Genomic DNA, 18,130 nt, shown 5'->3' on the forward strand with positions numbered 1-18,130 from the left:
ATCCCCGTTAATCGTCGATTTCTCAAGCGGGCTCAGTAACCTCTGCATTAGTCCTTTCCCTGAGATCTTAGAAGTCTCTCTCAGCTCGGCCCTCCCAACGATGTTGCACTGGAGGCTCTTTCAGGATCAGGGGAATGAGATCCGGCTTGTTACTGGAGTTAGCATATGAATACACCATGGTAAGCTTGCAAGGCTGTCCCCTGTGGGCAGGAAACTCTCAGAAGCTTGCCAGTTTCTCCCAGAGGGAGAAGTAGGCTACAAGATATCCCTTCTGGGAGCTTGCTTTTAAGTCTCTGGGTACTGACCTTTGATGGAATTACACACACCTGGGTTCCTCTGCCGGTACCTTCATGCATGAGGCCTGTCCGAACGTGTGGAGAGGGGCCTCCAGCATGGCTGTGGCTAGGTTCTGGTGGTCTTCGGCCTGCAGAAGCTCTGCTCGGGGTGGGGAGGGAAGCTGGAGCCCATCCCCTCTGAGGGGCCACAGGGAAAACAGCCAGGAGTGTGGGCAAGAGACTCTCTTTATATATGCTATTATGTTAATTATATTAATTAATTGTTATAAATAAAATAATATTGAAAACCCTTAATGGGCTTGTCTATATTTTTCATCCTTCTTTTATTAAAACACCATGAGATAAACATTTACAAAGTTGTTCATGATTGAGTTTCAGCTGTACAATGTTCCAATACCCAACCCTTCACCTGTGTACATTTCTTGCCATAAATGTTTCCTATTTCCCTAGACATCCCTAGCTGCCTCTATGTCAGATATTTTTCTTTTATCTCTCTTTTTTCATTTTTTTCTATTTTGTTACTGAATGCATATATTGTTACTGAAAGTGCAGATCACTTTTCCTTCTTTCAGCACCCAGTTCTTGTCCAGAGTGATCATTTCCAACTATCATTGTCATAGTGTTCCCTTCTCTGTCCTGATTGAACTGTCCTCCTCTTATGGAAACTTCATACCATAGAGCAGTCCTCTTCGCCCTCATGTCTTTAAGTATTATTCTCATATTATGTTTTTTATATCCCACAGATGAATGTGATCCTTCTATGTCTGTCCCTCTTCCTTTGACTCATTCCACTCAGCATGATACTCTTCACATACATCCACATAAGCAAATTTTATGACTTTATTTTTCCTAAAAGCTATATAATATTCCTGAAATTTTTGTGGATCAATAACATTCCTCTCTCACACACACAACTAAATGAAATCCTTGGGAAAAAGAATATGGGAGGCATAACTCTACCCAGATTCAAACAGTACTACAAAGTAGTAGTAATTAATATAGCATGGAATTGGAATAAAGACAGACCTTCAGACCAATGGAACAGAGTCTAATATTGAGGCAGATCCTCAAGAATATAAACAGTTAATCTTTGATATAGGAACACAAAATATAAAGTGGAGGAAGAAAATCCTCTTTAAGAAGTGGTTCAGGAAAACAGGTAAACTACGTGCAAAAAAAAAAAAAAAGAATGCAAGCCTCTTTCTAATACCATGCACAAAAGTCAAACCAAAATGGTATCAGACTGGAAAACCAGAAGGTACATAAAGGAAAATGTAGTCAGAACTCTCCATGACATTGAAGCTAAAGGTATCTTCAAGGACGAAACACTACTAACTAAACATGTGGAAGCAAAGATTTAAAAAACGGGACTATATTAAACTAAAGAAGCTTCTTCAAAGAAGAAATACAAATGGTCAAAATGCACATGAAAAAATGCTCTAATCAATAATTATCAGGGGAATATAAATTAAAAACAATAATAGATATCATCTCATTTCACAGAAACTGGCAGACATGAAAAAGAACAAGGACAACCATGCTGGTGTGGATGTGGGGAGAAAAGGACTCTCATTCACTGCTGGTGTAATGTCAAATGGTCACGGCATTTTAGAAAACGGTATGGACATTCCTCATAAAAGAAATTAAGGTACCATATGACCCAGCAATATATTTCCTGGGGATATATCCTAGTGGCTCAAAAACACAATACAGTAAAGGCATCTGCACTCCTATATTTATTGTAGCACTATTCGTAATGGCCAGGATCTGGAAATAATACAAGTGTCCAAGAACAAATGCATGGATTAAAATAATATATAATATATCTATAAAATTGTGTTTATTTTAAGAAGAGATGTGTGAAAATGAAAATACATTACAGTTATACATATGCAGATACATAATTTTTAATTTCCAGATTTGCAATTTGAAAATTATCATTACATAACTATGTTCTACAAAATTAACAGTGTAATCATCTCCATTAGATATTAAAATATAATATAATATTTTATATATAATATAATAATATAATATAATAATATAATATTTTATATTATATTATTAAATATAATATATTAAAATATATTAAATAATATATTAAAATATAATATAAAATATAAATATAATATTATATAAAATATAATATCCAGGGAGCCAAATAGATAGTACAACAGGGAATATTTGCCTTGCACACACTGGTTGTGATCCCTGGCATCCCATGTAATCCTCTGAGCACACCAAGACTAGAATAATCCCAGATTGCAGAGGCAGGAATAAGCCTTGAGCACTGTCGGGTCTTGCCTCTCAAATAACAAAAGTCTAACATCCAGAATATTGTTTTAATAATGCCTTTGGATACATATCAATTTGCAAATATCTCCACCAAAAAGGAGCACCTTAAGTTAAGCAAGACGATCCTATGTGACTGAATGAGTACAAGATATAATTGTTCTTCATCGCAATTCAATTAAACCTTGGGTTGTAAGGTTTTGTGTTTTAACAGTGTGTCATTAATAAGGAGATAAATAAATTTTAGAAGTTGAGAAATATGTTTGACAGAACACTTTTAAAAGTAGTAAAATGATCAAAAGGATAAATGTAGGAGAATAAATAGTAATGATTTATTTTACTCTTCACCCAAATGATTGAGTAATAAGTATCTCCTTAAACATTCAGTTATTCTCTTCATTAGCTGAGAATTTGAATTATTATGTAAAATGAAATGTAATAACTATCTATAAATTAAATATATTAAATAATGTATTCATAACTTTTTGTCAGTGATATAAAGCATTATAAGTAGCTCTTAAAATAACAAGCATAAAGTATAATTTTATGCTTGCTCTTTTTAAAAAATTTTTGGCTCACATCTGGCTATACACAAGGGTTACTCCTAGCTCATGCACTCAGGAATCACTCCTGGCGGTGCTCAGGGGACCATATGGGATGCTGGGAACCGAAGCCAGGTCTGCCGCATGGAAGGCAAACACCCTAGCTGCTGTGCTATCGCTCCAGTCCCCTGCTTGCTCTTACTATGAACTCTTTTTTTCTTAGAAAGACAATGCTAAGAGCACACAATTTAGTGACAATTTAACTGAGCATATCATGATCTGTTCTGGAATAAAGTATAAAATGTCTGTTAAATTCATCAGATGATTTTATATATTGTTCTTGGCAAAGGCAGAAGTAATCATAATCTTCTTATTAATACTTCAATATTAGAATTGGATGGGTTTTATAGAAAGGGAAATTCAGAAAAGAAAAGAAGGAAGGCTGTCATCCAACTTCTCAGCTCAGTTTGCAGACTACCTTCACAACCTAAGACAGCACTTGGTCATTTTCTGACTCTGTGTCTTATTCTGGAAAATTTGTAAAGTCCTGCCTATGACTCTTTTTTTTTCTAAGACTGATGAGATCTTTAGTGAAAGTGTAATTATCATTTAAAGATTTATGATAACACTTTTTAACTGCCTACCAAAAGGAAGTTGAAGGAGTGAAGCTAGTTAATGTAATAAGAATATGCCATTTGAAGTTAGAGGTTAGTTGAAACCAATGGTCAAGTGTGATTTTATTTTGCATTTATGTTATTAATTTCAGGCTAACCCATCCTAAATATAAAGCCTCAGTTCAAAATTCCTGGAATGTACTTAAGTAAAAGATCAAGAAAGAAGTCTGGCGATAATAAATTTCAAGAAGCAATTATTTCTTATAAGTTTTGCAACAAACTGTGCTAGGAGTAGGACTTAAACCAGAATATCAAATCCAAATAGTACACAGAAAAAGAAAATTTGAGGAAAACATATCAAATAAAAAATAAAAATAATTTTCAGCAATTTCATAGCAATATCATCTTATCAAGAATAACTGCTGTCAAAACTGTTCCCATATTCTCCAGTGAAGGCAAGTTTGAGGAAAAGCCTAATGGAGAATTCGTTTTATAAAGTACAGTGAAACAATTTTGCTCTTTATTTTCCCATCAAAGTTTCTAAATTCTGAGATTTTTCTTGGGTTCATTATCTGCTGGAGAATCAAAGATTCATCTTTATTGACATTTATAGGTTAAAAATTAGAGTCTCTGTCTTGAGAACTGTTAGTGGAGAAAAGACCAAAAAAGAAAAATAACAAGAGGAAGCACACAGGCGTCACTAGAGCTTTCTGACACAAGCCCACGCAGCACAAGAATTAGTCTGGCGTCATTGTTCCATGTTCTCTGGATGCTGAAGAGTCTGATTTGTATTAGAAACCTCTGCATTCAATAAACAAAAATAGGGATAATAATAACCAAAGCACTATTTGGAACTGAAAACAAACTCAAGCAGTGAGTATTTTCCACTGAATTAATTCAAGATTTTTATTAGTTGAGCTCTCACTTAAGATTATTAAGCTCAGCTTGCTTCTAATTTCACTAGCCTCAATTATTCAAAACAAAAGAAGCCGTGTATGTATGAATGTATCTGTGTGTGTGTTCGTGTGTGTGTGTGTGTTCGTGTGTGTGTGTGTGTTCGTGTGTGTGTGTTCGTGTGTGTGTATGTGTGTGACATGCATCACAGGCTTTCTACTTTCTTCACATTGCAAACCCATCAACAAAAGAAGGAAGATCTTAAGGGAATGAGTGGTTTCTGCGGGTTTAGGGAATGGAGAATTTCTCTACATAAACAAGAAGGTTTGGATTGGCCGTCTGCTTTAAAAAAAAAAAAAGAAAGAAAGAAAGAAACAAAGAAAAAGAGAGAGACAGAGAGAAAGAAAAATGTTACAGCTGACCACAAGGTTATAAATCCACAGACTGGGAGGAGGAAAAGAGAAACATTGCAAGTGACTCAAGTGTGTTGTGGCTGCAGTGTTTGTGGTTTAGATGAGGAACAAGCGCTGAGTGAAACCCGAGGGCGGCTTGGGGTGTGTGCGGTGTGTGTGTGTGTGCGGTGTGTGTGTGTGTGTGTGTGTGTGTGTGTGTGTGTGTGTGTGTGTGTGTGTGTGTGTGTTGGAGGGGGGTGGGGGGGAGGATGTCTGGTGTGATTTGTTTGGTGCTCAGAGCCAATAGAAATCCCAGACTGCGTTAATATCCCCATGCAGCGAGGAGGAGAGTCAGTCAGAGCGAAGTCTCAGGCTTCTTTCATGTCTGCAGGGGCTGCTAGCCCAGGGCAGAGCTAGCAGGGTACGTTCTTGGAGCTGCTCTCAGCCGAAGTGCTTCTCCTATGGGCATCTGCTGGAGTCCGGCTGAGGTCGAGCAGAAAGCGGCAGCGCAAAATCAAACTTAACCCCCTCTGTGGACTATTGAACTCAAAGAAAGGCGTGGGAGAGGGAGAAACAGAGAAGGGATCCGAGGAGGAGGCTTCTATCACATCATTGCAGGTATGCAGCTTGTCACGACTAATCTGACACAGACAAGATTTCTGATTTTTTCCCTTTACAGGACACTTTAAAGTATTGGACATTGTTCCATTTCAGGTTGGAACAGAAAGCACTGGATGTCTAGCCTGAGTAACCCTAAATAATTAAAGCTACTGTCATGTGTTTTGGGACCATGAAATTTATTGACCTGTTAAATTAAATGAGTATAAAGTAAAGATCTTCAAATTAGACTATGATCTCTCTTTTTTTTAAAAAAAAAAAAAGAACAATCACATTAGTACCTGCATCTTGTCATGAAACCCATTTGTACTACTTGGTGTCCTGTGTTATTATTATGACCTGCTTCCAATTGTCAGAAAACAATGTCTCTACTTGCCCTATTTACCTACCAAGTTAATAATCTCCCCGTAGAATAGGGAAGGCAATAAACATGGACATAATTTTGATTTTTAAAGTTTGTGGCCAAGGGCACTAAGCTGATGGGTGGAAAAATTCTCAGAGTACTATGGTTAAAAGACAAAAGAGAGAAAGGTGTGACTAAAAAATGTTTGTGATTTTCTTCTTATATTTATCCTTATATTGCCTTGTGAGTTATAAATATGTTTACATCCTGCATCTACAGACAAAATAAGTTGCAGGACTTTATGTACTATTACATTAATTGAATTGGAATTGTGACGTTAAAAAAAAGGTACTTTTAAGGAAGTGGCAATTTGATTTGATGTTCTTTGGCTCTAAAATTGGTGCACTTTGTACCACTTATTTCTCTTCCTTTCTTTCTTTTATTTTGAGACACAAATTTTATAAAAACACAAACCATTGTGTTTGATCACGTTCAAGGATATATTAAGAAAGATATTTGTTTTAAATATTATAGTGGAGATTTGTGTTGTTCTTCATTTCTTGAGATGACTATATTGGAAATATATGCTTAGCTATACCACCAAGTCAGGAGAACCATTCTTATTTATGCTGTGGATAAATTTGTAAGATTTAACCGAATAGGCATGGAAAGTGAATATTATATTTACTTTTACTTTGATGAATATTTTTCCATTTTTCTTTTTATATTATAAATAAGCTTGACTGAAAAATATACATATTAACATTAGTACAAATTAATTGATCTAGAATTCTATTTGTAGTTGAAGTAGTAGCTTTGTATTAGTATAAATACTTATGAATCTTCCAAAACTATAATATCTGAAATAAATTGAGGCCTACTTCTGCCTTACTACTCAATTCCAAAACTATTGAGTATGTCGATACAAAGCAACTGAGTGAATGTGACATCAAATGTATATTCTATGGACTAAGTGGTGTTGATAGCTTTTTAAAGATTAATGTAAGCAATGTTTTTGTTTTGTGCTATCATTCTTCCTTGAAAGAGGTAATCAGAAGTTCATTCCCTATGTATCTTAGCCAGCAAGAATTTTAGATACTCCTTTAAGTAAAAAGTTTGCTAAAGTTTAAACAAGGTCCATGCCTTTAAATCTCTTTAAAGTAAACACCTCTTCCTTAGCCCTCTTCTTCTAAAGCAAAGGAATGGAATTAGACTCTGAGTCTGGGCGCCAAGTTCTTACTGATATGAAGAGGACTGGCAGCCTGGGTCAAGGACAAACACTGAAACACTGCAGGGGCACAGGCACACAGCAGATTAGACCAGACACATTTGTTCTCAGGTGTTGCTAAAGTAATCATGTCGGGGTCAGGCATTTCCCCATTATCAGGGTCCTTTAATTAAGAGAAAAGTAAGACATAGATAAAAAATATAAAAAAGTAAAAACCTTTGGAACGACACTTAGAATTGGACTTGAAACAAATTATACAAAAAACGCACAAATCAGAGAAACGTCTTTTCAAGGGTACAGTTGGCAGGTATTAAACTAAACTCTGGTACCATCTATTTTTATGCTTTGATGGTTCTCTTCCTACCATATTTTTCTAATTTTAGAGAATTGAATACACTAATAGGGTTAGAATTAAATGTAATCATTAGTCGTATTAAAATACCATTCCTAGGGGCCGGAGCGATAGCACAGCGGGTAGGGCGTTTGCCTTGCACGCGGCCGACCCGGGTTCGATCCCCGGCATCCCATATGGTCCCCCAAGCACCGCCAGGAGTAATTCCTGAGTGCAAAGCCAGGAGTAACCCCTGAGCATCGCTGGGTGTGACCCAAAAAGCAAAAAAAAAAAAAAAAATACCATTCCTAGAAGGTTAATCTAATTGCTCACAAGTCTAGAATGTTACCCCTTTGCCATCACTTCTTGGTTTGGAAGATATCATTGCTGGGTCAGTTTTTTTGAGGACTCAGGCTATGATGGGACAATAATTTGCAAAGCAGATCCTAGAGCCATGTGGAAGAGGGCTGAAGCACAAGGACATGAAGTGAGTTGGTATAAATATCATTATCTATAATATAAATTCCAGAATCAAAGGAGTAATGAGTTTACTTACTCATGTTAGCTTCAATACAAACTTTTGTAAGTTATTTCGAGACTATTATAAGAATTCTTAAAATATTCTAGAATATACATATCTCACACACAGGCAGGAATGAAAGGAAATACATTTGATGTGCTGGTAGCATTCCTGTATATTTAGGCCAGGAGAGGGCAGCAGGCAAACTGAGAAAAGTGATGGCTAATCTTGAGTCGGTGATGAGACTCCAATGTCCAAAAGGCTTAAAAATGTCTCCCTAAAGTTATGTTCTCTCATCTCTTTGGAACGCAGAGTCTGGAGTCTTAGTAAGGGATATACCATTCAAAAACCTTTAGTTTTGGGGTGGGAGCCATAGCACAGAGGGTAGGGCATTTGCCTTGCACACGGCCGACCCGGGTTCAAATCCCAGCATCCCATATAGTCTCCCTAGCACTGCTAGGAGTAATTCCTGAGTGCAGAGCCAGGAGTAGTCCCTGAGCATTGCCAGGTGTGACCCTCCCCCCCCCCAAAAAAAAAAGACACTTTAGTTTTGCTTTTGCTTTTGGACTTAGTGCTAATTGGTAAAATAAGAAATGGAGCATATTCAATAATAATTCCATTTCTCTTTCTCCTAATTAACCACTCTTTTCAAGAAGCCTTCACTCTATTTGGAGAAGGGGGGAAGAGAGAGCAGAACAGGAGGAAAGATAAAGGACATAAGGAAGTTCTTGAGTAGGTTCTCCAGAGAAGTACTTTTGAGTTCTTTATTAATGATCTAATTTTCATTTTCAGCACATTAAATGAAAATTTAGGACCATGAGGGTATATTTTGTGCAATACATATAAATAGCACCTTAGGGATCCTAGCAAATTTGGTTTCAAAACAAAACTGGAATACATTATCATAGTGGTTTCCAGAGTTTGAAAAGTATACTTAAAAAATAAGAATTAGTCACCTATCCTTTAATATTTTTTTTTGTTTGGGGAACACACCGATGTCTGTACTTACGGATCATTTTTGGCAGGGCTCAGGGTATGTGGTGCTACAGATAGAACCCAGGTCGGCTGTGTACAAGGCAAGTTTCACAAGCCACCGTACTATCTCTCCAGCCTTCACATATCCCTTAACAGCTTGCAGATGGTCAAATCTACTCAATTCTAAAACCAGTTCAGACTTTTTCTTAATTTTTGTCTTTTATGCTAGCAGTGATTGGATCAAAGCTCAAAACCCAGAGTCTCACATATGCAAAGCAAGTTCTATAGCACTTTTATCTACATCACTGACCTTTCCTTAATCTTTTTAAAAATCACATATAATAGTCTATTTACTGTGCTGTTTATTGTCATAGATAAGCTATAGTCTGAAGAAAGTCTCTAACATGTGCATAAAAGAGGGAAGTCACTCTGAAAATGCTACCTGTAATTTTCAGTAATCATTCTTCATGGTTGATCCTAGTTTAGTTTGGTTGGTTATTTTAGCTCTAGGGACATGATTGTCTCTTTGCCACAGTTAATTTTAGCTACTCTACAAGATGAGCTACTATATACAAAGACCCCCCCAAAAAAAAGCTTAGAGGGGGGCTTTTAAAACACTGTCTGAAAGACACAGAGCTAAAGCATTTTGAATGTTTTCAAAAGGAAGAAGGGTTGGAGCAATAGGTACAACAGGTAGGGCATTTGCCTTGCATGTGGCCAATCTGGATTTGATCCCCAACATTCCACATGGGCCCCCAGCACTGCCAGAAGTAGTTCCTGAGTACAGTGCAAGAAGTAACACCTGAGAATCGGTGGGTATGACCTAACAAGTAAAATAATAAAAAATAAATAATTGTTAAAAGAAGAAAAAATAAGTTACCCACAAAAGAGAAGAAACTGAAAGGGATATTGGACTAGGGATTGGTATACTGGGGGAGGGAAGGTATTACACCTGTGTTAAGAAAAATGGCTTTGTGACTTTTGAAATCGTAACTCTTCAGAGATTAAAGTTTGATGCCTTAGGAGCCCTGATTGCTACTTTTGCCAGTACGCTTCTAGGAGGTGTATAAGTCTTGGATCAAAGCAAAAGGTTGTTTTTTTCCAAGGACAAAGATTCTTCAATGTCTGGGAGAAAAGGGAGTTGGCCTCATTCTCCTCCTGATGAGTTTCCGCTGCATTTTTCTCTACTTCTAGAAGTTAGAATCCTCTGATGCAGGGAAAGTTTAGATGAAAGAGAAATATTAATCTAGCATGCTTCCAGAACCGAACACAGAGCAATAAGAGGAGAGTATTCAAATCATAGAGAGAAAAATTCCTAGAGGTTTCAGGGGCAAAGGATTTGGTAGGACTTTCATCACCTGGAGTTTAAGATCAGTAGTTCCTACTGCTGCTTTTCAGTTTGCAATGTAATGCTAACCAGTTCCTTTCAGTGAGAAAAGCCCTGGGATCATTGTCCTTCTGTAGATTCTTTTCTACTAAAGAAATCGTGTGGCTGAAGGAGAGATCCCTTTGCAAGTGTTCTTAGCTGATTGAGAGGTAAAGCAGGGTAAGACTATAATTTTCTGACAGGTACAATACTGCTCATGAGAAGACATACTTGGATATGCTACACAAAGGAAACCTATCTCATTTTTAAACACAAGGAAATTATGAACAAGGAAATGCATAAATTATGGGGAAATATCTTAAAAGAATGTTTGTGAAGCATAATAGGTTTAACCAAACATGGTTTTAATGTTACGGATTAGTAGAAGTTCTAAACTAAAATTCTCTTCTCCCATAATTTAAGCAGTGGGACAAGGGTGGGTATGAAAAAAAGAGAACACACTAAGCAGGGAAACACTTGACAAGTGCACATAAAATGCTAAGACTAATTACTAAAAACATATCACATTAAAAATGTATCTCTCACAAAGCTGCAGGGATAAAGTGTTTGCCTTGTACACAGCCAATCTGGTTTTGATCCCCAGCGATACATATGATTCCTTGATTTTTTTTTTTTTTGCTTTTTGGGTCACATCAGGCGATGCACGGGGTCACTCCTGGCTCTGCACTCAGGAATTATTCCTGGAGGTGCTCAGGGGACCATATGGGATGCTGGGAATCGAACCCAGGTCGACTGCGTGCAAGGCAAACGCCCTAACCGCTGTGCTATTGCTCCAGCCCCTACATATAGTTCCCTGAGAACCTCCAGATGTGATCCCTGAACTCAGAGTCAAGAGTGGTAATCGCTGAGGCAAAGGAGTAGCTCTGAGCACTGTTGGGTGTGCTGTCACCTACCTAGTGTCACATACAGACACACACAGACACACACACACACACACACACACTACTATATTTGACTTTAAAGCTGTGACCTTAAAGTATTCTGATAGAGTATTGGGAGGAAATCTATTATATCATCTATAGAAAACTAGTTGCCTCTCTGCATTTAAACAATTTTAACAGAAAATTTGAATATTGAATTATGCTTACTAATTACAATATCAGTTTTGGAACAAAGATGATTTATGTGTGATACTATACTTAAATAAAATAGATAAAAATTCAGCAGTTTTAGAATGAAATTTCCCGGCAAACATCTTTTACTATAAACCCAAATTTCATCAATATTGAAGTAATTTAGCTGCTAGTGATTTTACAAATTAAAACTACTTAGTATTTTTAAATATTTGACCCATGACAAATCATATTAAACTCATTAACGAATACTAACTTATAGTTACAACAATCCTAGGAGTTTTTATCCTGTCTAAGATGAAAAGAATTGGTTATGACAATATTGTGTCACCAAAAGATAATTTTTTTGAAAAGTTTACATTGAGGTAAGATAAATTTTGAAATAGAAACATAAACAATTTGGAAAATATAAATTTTTATATTTTATCATTTTATAATTATTTATCATTAAATATTATCATTTAATATTTTATATCAATAAAACAGTTATTTAACTTAATCTTAATTGTACTTTCTTATAAGAAAAATAATAATTCTAATAAACTGACCTACACTGGAAGAATTTTAAAAAATCACAAACAGGGCCAAAAGACAGCTTAAGTGGAAAAATATGTGCCCTAATATGTGCAAGAGCCCAGGACCAATGTTAGTCCCCCACTGTGGACCAGACTTAAAGTGGCCCTAGGCCTAATCAGCACTGCTAGGTGGTCCCATTTTAAAAGGTACATTTTTTTTTAAATGAACACATGGAGGCTTCAGGATATTTTTTTGCTCATCTTTGTTATTTATTTACTTATGTAGACTACTAAAACTTTATCTGATGCATTGAGTGCAAATAAATTTTTTTGGTTTTAATAATTGGTGTCTTTTAGTTTTAGCCCAGGTTTCTCTGACCATGCAGAACTCTTCAATTTGGTATTGTCCCATTCACTTACTTTTGTCTGTTTCCTTTGCCAGTGGAGTAATATAATCAAAAACACCTTTGACATCCAAATCTTGGACCAATATTTTCCTTAATGTACTTGATGGATTTTGGTCTGATCTCAAGGTGTTTCATCCACTTTGAGTTGACTTTTATATGTTATTAGATTAGGGATTCAGCTTCATTTGTTTACAACTGGTTATCCAGCTTTCTCAATATAGTTTGATGAGGAGGTTATTTTAACTCTAATTCAAGACCCAACATCAGACCACAATTCATAAGGTACATTGAAAACAAAGTCGGCAAAACCCTCCACGATATTGAAGCTAATGGTATCTTCAAAGATGACATGCAACTGATCAACCAAATGGAAACAGAGATAAACAAATGGGACTATATTAAACTAAGAAGCTTCTATACAGCAAAAGATACAGTGACCAGAATACAAAGACAATCTACAGAATGGGAAAGGATATTCACCCAATACCCATCCGATAAGGGGTTGATATCAAGGGTATATAAAGCACTGGTTGAACTCTACAAGAAGAAAACATCCAACCCCATCAGAAAATGGGGCGAAGAAATGAATAGAAACTTTCCCAAAAAAGAGATACGAATGGCCAAAAGGCACATGAAAAAATGCTCTTCATCACTAATCATGAGGAAGATGCAGATCAAAACAACTATGAGATACCACCTCACACCACAGAGAATGACTCACATCCAAAAGAACAAAAGCAACCGCTGTTGGAGGGGATGTGGGGAGAAAGGGACCCTTCTACACTGTTGGTGGGAATGCCGATTTGATCAGCCCTTCTGGAAAACAATATAGGCGCTTCTCAAAAAATTAGAAATTGAGCTCCCATTTGACCCAGCAATACCACGTCTGGGGATATATCCCAGAGAAGCAAAAAAGTATAGTCGAAATGACATTTGCACTTATATGTTCGTCGCAGCACTGTTTACAATAGCCAGAGCCTGGAAAAAACCTGAATGCCCAAGAACAGATGACTGGTTAAAGAAACCTGGTACGTCTATACAATGGAATACTATGCAGCTGTTAGAAAAGATGAAGTTATAAATTTTGCATATAAGTGGATCAACATGGAAAGTCTCATGCTAAGTGAAATGAGCCAGAAAGAGAAAGATAGACATAGAAAGATTGCACTCATCTGTGGAATATAAAATTACAGTGTAGGAGACCAACACCCAAGAATAGTAGAAATATGTACCAGGAGGTTGGCTCCATGACTTGGAAGCTGGCCTCACATGCTGGGGGAAAAGGCAGTCCAGATAGAGAAGACCTATCAAGTAAATTCTGGTTGGAGGACCCGCTCGGGAGGGGAGATGCGTGCTGAAAGTAGACTATAGATTGAATACAATGGCCACTCAATACCCCTATTGCGGACCACAACACCCAAAAGGAGAGAGAGAGAACTAAAGGGAATGCCCTGCCACAGAGGTGGGGGAGGGTCAAGGGGAGGGGGGATGGGATTGGGAGGTGGGAGGGATACTGGGTTCACTGGTGGTTGAGAAGGGACACTGGTAAAGGGACAGGTTCTTGAACATTGTATGAGGGAAACACAAGTATGAAAATGTGTAACTCTGTTACTGTACCCTCATGGTGACTCACTAATTTAAAAATTTAAAAAATTATAAAAAAATTAATTGACCATAGATTTAGGGATTTGTTTTGGGGTACTAGTTTATAACCCATTGGTTAGTGTTCCTTCTTTTTTCAGTACTATGTTGTTTTGATCTTCATAGTTGGAATACATTATGTTGGGCAAAATAATTTAGAAGAAAAAGTATCAAATAAACTCACTGTGGTACATACAACAACTGAACAAGGGAAAACAATGCATCAAAGGGGAGAGGTGGGGCAAGATACCTAGCTTCCCCTGAAGTCTAGACTATGGAATTTAAGATAAAGAAGTATTTAATGATATGATATTTATAATCACTGATCACTCACTGTCATCCCATTGCTCATTGATTGGCTCGAGCAGGGACCAGTAACATCTCCATCTTGAGACTTGTTGTTACTGTTTTATGGCATATTGAATACACCGCGGGTAGTTTGCCAGGCTCTGCCGTGAGGGCAAAATACCCTCGGTAGCTTGTCGGGCTTTCCAACAGGGGCAGAGGAGGAATTGAACCTGGGTCCGCCGAGTGCAAGGCTAACGCCCTATGCACTGTGCTATTGCTCCAGCCATGATATTTATAATAATTACAATAATGTAATATAACAATTATATATCATTGTATATTATATTATTATATACTATTGTATATACATAAACTGAAGGAGAGGAAAGAAGAAGAGGGTAGATGATAACAGGGCCAGGAAGTAGGGGTTCAGACATGCTGATTATCAAGAGATGTTATTTTACTATATATAAGATCACAGAATCAACAAAACCAAAAGTATGAGATAAAACTACAGTAATTAAAAATGTGCCTGTCAAAGAGGCAGGCTGGATGGGGTGCATGGAGGACCACTCTATCACTGTTATTCTGTTATTTGTGGATTTACTGGAGCGGGCACCAGTAACATCTCTATTCCTCTTAGCCCTGAGATTTTATTTTATTTTAATTTTTATTATTTTTTTAAATTTTATTGAATCACTGTGAGATAGTTACAAACTTTCATGTTTGGGTTACAATCGCACAATGATCAAACACCCATCCCTCCACCAGTGCACATTCCCTACCACCAATATCCCCGGTATAACCTCCCCCCCTTTTCCACCCTCCCCCTACCTGAATGGCGGACTATATTTCCCATACTCACTCTCTACTTTTGGGCATTATGGCTTGCAAAACAGACACTGAGAGGTCATCATGTTTGGTCCATTATCTACTTTCGGCATGCATCTCCCATCCCAACTGGTTCCCCCAGCCATCATTTTCTTTGTGATCCCTTCTCTATTCCATCTGCCTTCTCCCCTCTGCTCATGAAGCAGTCTTCCAGCTATGGGGCAATCCTCCTGACCCTTGTATCTACTGTACTTGGGTGTCAGCCTCATGTGATGTTATTCTATATTCCACAAATGAGTGCAGTCCTTCTATGTCTGTCCCTCTCTTTCTGACTCAATTCACTTAGCATGATACTCTCCATGTCTATCTATTTATAAACAAATTTCATGACTTCATCTCTCCTAACAGCTGAGTAGTATTCCATTGTGTAGCAGTACCAAAGTTTCTTTAACCAGTCATCTGTTCTAGGGCACTTGGGTTGTTTCCAGATTTTGGCTATTGTGAACAATGCTACAATGACCATATAGGTACAGATGTCATTTCTACTGTGCTTTTTTGCATCCTCAAGATATATTCCCAGAAGTGGTATTGTGGGGTCATATGGAAGCTTAATTTCTAGTTTTTGAAGGACTGTCCATATTGTTTTCTAGAAAGACTGGATCAGTCAGAATTCTCACCAACAGTGAAGGAGCGTCCCTTTTCCCCCACATCCACGCCAGCACTGGTTGCTTTTGTTCTTTTGAATGTGTGCCAGTCTCTGTGGTGTGAGATGATATCTCATTGTTGTTTTGATTTGCATCTCCCTGATGACTAGTATTGTGGAGCATTTTTTCATGTGCCTTTTGGCCATTTGTATTTCTTTTTTGAGGAAATTTCTGTTCACTTCTCCCCATTTTTGGATGGGGTTGGAGGTTTTTTTCTTATACAATTCTACTAGTGTCTTGTATATCCTGGATATTAATCCCTTATCAGATGGGTATTGGTTAAATATTCTTTCCTATTCTGTGGGCTCTTTCTGTATTTTGGTCACTGTTTCTTTTGAAGTGCAGAAGCTTCTTAGTTTGATGTAGTCCCATTTGTTTATGTTTGCTTGCACTTGCATGGTCAGTGCTGATTCCTCCTAAAAGATGCTTTTAGCTTCAATGTCATGGAGAGTTCTGCCTACATTTTCCTCTATGTACCTTATAGATTCATGTCTAATATTGAGGTCTTTAGTCCACTTTGATCTGACTTTTGTGCCTGGCATTAGACAGAGATCAGAGTTCATTATTTTGCAGGTAGCTATCCAGTTTTCTCAGAACCACTTGTTGAAGAGCCAGCTCTGAGATTTTTAGCAGCTTCTCCTTACTCGTCTTTCCCAATGATTGGAGGCTCTTTCAGGGTCAGAATAAGACCTATCGTTACTGTTTTTGGCATATCGAATACGCCATGGGTAGCTTGTCAGGCTCTGCCCGTGTGGGTGGGATACTCTCGGTAGCTTGCTGGGCTCTCTGAGAGGTATGTGTGAATATATATATATACATATATGTGTATATATGTCTATGTATATATGTATATATTATATTGAAATATAATATATATACCTATGATGGGAGGATAACTGGTGGGGATATTGGCGGACAGAAGTTGAAAAAATTTTATGCCTAAAACTTAGCTGTGAATAAATTTGTAAACAACATTGCTTAAATTCAAAACAATTTTAAAAATTGAACACATTAAGAAATTACTTTATGTCCAATATGAAGGTCTATGGAGAAATTGGAATATTCATTTCTTCTTTTGTGAAAATATAAAATGGTGTAATATTTTGGAAGACAAAAATGTTGAGCATAGAATTATAAAATTACTCAGGGGCTGGAGCGATAGCATAGCGGGTAAGGCGTTTGCCTTGCACTCAGCTGACCCGGGTTCGCCGACCCGGGTTCGATCCCCGGCATCCCATATGGTCCCCCAAGCACCGCCAGGAGTCATTCCTGAGTGCAAAGCCAGGAGTAACCCCTGAGCATCGCTGGGTGTGACCCAAAAAAGAAAAAATAAAATAAAATTACTCAGCAATTACATTCTTAGGTAAAAGAAGATAAAAAATTGTAGTCTTAAATCTGAAAATAATCCAAATGTATATCAGCTGATAAATAGATTAAAATGTGATATAGGTACACCATGAAATAACACTTAACTGTGAGAAAGGAAAGATGTCACAATATGAATGTACCTTGAAAACATTACGCTAAATTAAAGATATCAGGCACTAAAAGCCACACATTGAATGATTCAATTTATATAAAAATTTTAGAATACAAATCGAGAGAGAGAGATTAATAAATATTTTTCAGGGACTTGGTGGAGGAAAGAGGTGGACAGTGACTGTTGAGTATTTGTTTTCTTTTGCACAGACGTTTCTGAAATTAAACTGCAATGATACTTGCACACATTTATGAGCACACTAAAAAAAGTAACATGTTTAAAAGACAAATGGTTTAGTCATAAATTTATCACAATAAAGTTTTTCTAAAAGTTAAAAAAAGTATAGAGTTGGTTATTAGCAGAACATTTGATTGTTGATGACATTGTCATTCATCAGGCATATATCTAATGGTATTTATTGAGTTTCTTGTGTAATAGAATGACAATTACAATAATACTAATATAATATGGTATTATCGTTGATATAATTTTTTGTATTATATTTTACATAAATTATCAAATTCAGCCATTGTGTAAGTCTGTTATATGCACACGCACAAAATAAGCACTTTATATGGTACTACTTTATTACAAAATAATTGAAAATTTACATATGATTTTAATTAATAAATTGTTACTTCATTCAAGTTCATGCCATAGGAATTTCCCATTTTGGGGAGGTTTGTTGTTGTCCTATTTCGGGAAAATACATTGTGATTCTCAGGACTCACTGCTGGCTCTAATCTCAGAGATCACTCC

The 18,130-nt window shown here is 36.9% G+C and overlaps 1 protein-coding gene across 2 annotated transcripts in view; it reads left to right on the plus strand.

Annotated features, from left to right (window-relative positions):
* The first annotated feature begins 1,892 nt into the window (after positions 1-1,892).
* The window catches only part of GREM2 (gremlin 2, DAN family BMP antagonist), a 167,537-nt gene continuing 151,299 nt past the window's right edge, over positions 1,893-18,130 (plus strand). Inside the window, exons 1-2 of one of the 2 annotated variants that reach the window (XM_055147017.1) lie at positions 1,893-1,914; positions 5,422-5,648. The gene's annotated coding sequence lies outside the window, so the exon portion shown is untranslated. Of the gene's footprint in view, positions 1,915-4,530; positions 4,618-5,421; positions 5,649-18,130 lie in introns of those variants that run through there. The other variant, XM_004619022.2, reaches the window with a different exon arrangement.

The sequence above is a fragment of the Sorex araneus genome, chromosome 9 (genome assembly GCF_027595985.1).
Source record: "Sorex araneus isolate mSorAra2 chromosome 9, mSorAra2.pri, whole genome shotgun sequence".
NCBI lineage: Eukaryota > Metazoa > Chordata > Mammalia > Eulipotyphla > Soricidae > Sorex > Sorex araneus.